Source organism: Lytechinus variegatus, chromosome 17, assembly GCF_018143015.1.
Source record: "Lytechinus variegatus isolate NC3 chromosome 17, Lvar_3.0, whole genome shotgun sequence".
NCBI classification, from domain to species: domain Eukaryota; kingdom Metazoa; phylum Echinodermata; class Echinoidea; order Temnopleuroida; family Toxopneustidae; genus Lytechinus; species Lytechinus variegatus.
The window spans coordinates 2,810,167-2,814,105 of NC_054756.1; the positions used below are offsets into that span (position 1 = coordinate 2,810,167).

General features: G+C 39.3%; 1 long non-coding RNA gene across 1 annotated transcript; it reads right to left on the minus strand.

Annotated features, from left to right (window-relative positions):
• Positions 1-350: 350 nt before the first annotated feature.
• On the minus strand, positions 351-3,636 carry LOC121431032. The gene is made up of 3 exons (XR_005972092.1): positions 3,597-3,636; positions 812-931; positions 351-377 (listed from the first exon to the last, which is right to left on the minus strand). It is a non-coding gene; the product is annotated as an uncharacterized LOC121431032 (long non-coding RNA).
• Positions 3,637-3,939: the final 303 nt, after the last annotated feature.

Genomic DNA, 3,939 nt, shown 5'->3' on the forward strand with positions numbered 1-3,939 from the left:
AAACTTAAAAATGTCATACCTTTCTTATTTTTCATCCGATTTTTATGTTTGATTTTTCTCTTTTTAATCAAATCAACTTTTTGTTAGGGTGGACATGTCTTTGAAATAAATTTTCACTCCATTTTTTAGAGTTCTCGGAGGACAAAGTGTAAATAAGCACGACTTCTTGTAATAAAATACAAAAGAACAAGTGGGGATATAACATCAGCTTGGGTACGTCGTGGTCTAGTGGTTCTGACTCTCACCTTACAAACAGAGGGTCATGAATTTGAGTCCTAGCCATGGTGTGTTTTCCTTCAGCCCAAAATTTATTCGCACTGTGCTGCACTAGACCCAGGTGAAGTGAATGGGTACCCGGCAGGATCAATTCCTTGAAGCTGTAATAAGAAATATTGGATGAAAACAATGCAAAGGACAGTATATTAGCTAAGGGTTCAAAACATCAATGCTTGTCGTGTGTGTAAGCTTTCTTTAGAAGTTCATATATTTTTTTAAATATCGAGAAATTTGCAGTATACACTACCATTCAATTGAATGGTACCAATTAACAAATATCAACAAAACATTTTTTGAAATATGATAAATAAATTTATGTTTAACCATAGATGGGAAGAAAATAACCTATTATCTCATGGGAGGCCCCAATGATGACAAATACCACAACAAATGAATACCTGAGGACAAAGTGTCCACCCCTCCCCTCAGCCAACATACTGATTTTTTTTCAGCTATGCCACTGCAGGAATACAATCTGTTTTATCTTATGAAGCTTTGCAATTTTTCCTACTGAAGAAAATTCTTACACACATACCTTTCATAAACTCCATTCTTTTCTTGTACACGGCACGTTTTCTGTGTTCAACACCCGTTGTGTCACTCCCAGATAAGGCTGGACCATTAACCTTATCATCCAGTGTATCCGTCGTCCAAACTTTGAAAATGAAATAAAATCAATTTGAGTGTTGTAAAATCTGCATGTATGTGCAGAATGCAGATACAAGCAAAAATAGAATACTAATATAGTAAAAGAAAAAGAATGATCTTAGAACTTTAATTTTAGAGATATTTTTCATGGATCTCTGATTATCAGCCCAGAATTCAGGAAAACAATAAGGAAATGTGATATTGTTCAGCTTAGTTCAGACAAGGCTGTATTATAACTATGCATGCTTTATACTAGTAATAGCTATGTCATCTGAAATCAAATTTCCAGAGCAGCAATTTTCAAAAAGAGGGTAATCGATGACATAAATTCCATTTCCCTGGTATTGACAATCGCAGAAGCGGATCCAAGTGGGCACATTTGACCTGGAGTCCGTTGTATATTTAGAGTTGCAATAAATCGCAACTCTAAATATCATGCGCAACTTGATTTTCAACCAATCAACAGCGCGCATTTGGGACTTGCGATTGATTTTTTACCTGCGTTTAAACTCAACTCTTTCTGCAATGGACCCCTGTGCCCCCACCTTGAGAGCAAGATAAAAATGTGGCTTTCTTACACAAGTGTTCACCCCCCCCCTCGATAGTTACAGCAAATATTTATATTGAAAATATTGTCTCATACAAGAGGATCTCTTTTTTGGTTTGCTTGTTATTTAAAGTTTCCTTGGGGAAAATCTGCCCCACTACCCCCTTTGAGAAATGGATCCGTTCATGGAAAATCATATGCCAGTGGATGAATTCCAGACATTGTTTTAGGCAAGTTTTGATCAGTAAATAAATAAAAACAGATAAAATGTGATCACAAGACAAACTTAAAAAAGGGATAAAATTTACTTTAAAAATTGATATGCCTAGCCCCATGAAAAGATCTAATAATATCCTCCCGCATTAATGCTTCACAAGTTTCACACAAGCCAAATGCGAGCAAAACTCCCCACCAATAATTGTCTACACACATTTTTCAAAATATTGCGGATCGCTTGGATTTGCCGTCATGTTGATATGGACCGAAGTTATGCGACCAAAAGATTCGCATGCAGCATGTTGGCTGTTTGTTCGCCACATGTAAACATCATTTGTTCGCTAGCTTCAGTCCCAATAAACATTACAGCGAATCCAAGCAATCCGCGAAGTGATGTCTACGGATTAGATCAACGCGTCGAGATCGAAGACTAAATACAGCCGTTCCAGATATTTTGAAAAGCGGTGGTATTCACAACGAACAACTGTGTACAACAGATAGCGGAGCGTGAACGTAGCGGTCGTGTACAGTTTTGCTTATTACATGACGTCATCCAGCCCCTGCCGAGAACCAATTTATGAATGAAAATATAGTAAGCATGCGCAGTGCAAGCCTTTTATTTCCTCACACAGAATTCCACCAAAACAAGTGTGCAATTCTCTATCACCTCGTACCAAAATCGACCTAGAATTTCACTTTCCCGTATTTTATATGAATTATGAAAGGTATTCTCGGAGGATCTATTTTCTCACCGATACTGCACAGGTAAGCAAATTTCGATTACTTCTTGCTTTTCCGTCAAAATCTTACGAATTAGCGTCTATATGCCATCGTGTTCGTTGGAATTTGTAGAGTCTATCGCAACGTGCACAAAGTCAATTGGCTTCCGGGTTTCGGAGCGTCGCCTGAATATGCATGAAATTGCAGAGTTTCGATAATTTTCGATCAATACCGGAGCGATCCGATCACGAACCAAAACTATTTACGGCGTACACAAAGTGACCGGATATCGTTATCGCTATCAATACTTCCGCACGCAGTCCGAAGGAATTATTTTTGGGACCACGTGGTCATATGACGTGATCTGCGCGATTGACCAATCAGCGGTCTTCGAATCGCTGTGCGGAGACAATCTATCCGTTGTACACAGTCTATGGACAATTGTTCGTTGTGGTATTAACATCGAAATGTGACTGAGAGACCTGTCATGACATTTGGGAACAAATTTTGGTGATGAGGTATGCTGGTAATCGGCCGGTGCAAAACTGCATTAGCGCCACTGCATAATTATTGCAGCCTCTGTAGAAAAATTGAATAGGAATCGTTTGTCACTATGTCCAGTCACAGTTCCACACACAAAGTGCTCATTTCACCATATGTGCCATGAGTGGTACAGTGTAACTTTATAGGGGCTGCGTAGCCTTTATCATTTTTTAAACTTTAGGACCCCTTCCATGTTTCACCTCCATTTTATCTCATTTACCAACATCTATCAACAACAACAAATTATAGACCTAATTCCAACACTATTTGTCGGCAAGTTTTCAATTTCAGTGAATTAACGTTGTGCAGTGTTTCACAATTAACGCTTTGACAGTCTTGACATTAGATTGACAAATCATTCATTCGTGAATTCAACGTATTCAGAGATGGTTTTTGTAAAACATTGACAATAAACATCAGGCAATATGAGCGAATTACTAATCTATTCAATGCTCGCCGAGCTAAACTCAGCCAACACAAAGCATAAGCACTCCCTATCGCCATAGCCACGTCCCGGCCGGTAGAGCAGCGGCCAGCGCCAACGGGGCAATGGCGGTGGCAGTGCAGTGGTCGTGGCAGTACACAGACATCTAACATTTTGAGACAATTTGAGAAATAAATCAAAGAAAATTGTTATAGAACTTACTGTTTAGCCTTCTACAAATGACTTTGAAGTCGCTGTCCGAATCTGACCCGTGTTCCTGTATTAGTTTTTGATGAATTATCGACGGACTTATCAACAGCAAAACGGCGGTCCCGGTAGATGGAGTTTTCTTTTTCAAATATTGCAATCGGCGGTTAGACGTGCGCGCGCGCGTGCGTGCGATAGAGCTAGCTAGCAAGCTTCTTCTTCTTCTTCTTCTTCTGTATCCTTCCTCCGCTGTATCGGAGATCCGCAGTTTGATACTGCATTAATGGTAGCGTTACATATTTTGACGTGAGAGTAAGGTAGATCGAGAGAGGTGAATCTTATGCAAGAAATTTAAGAC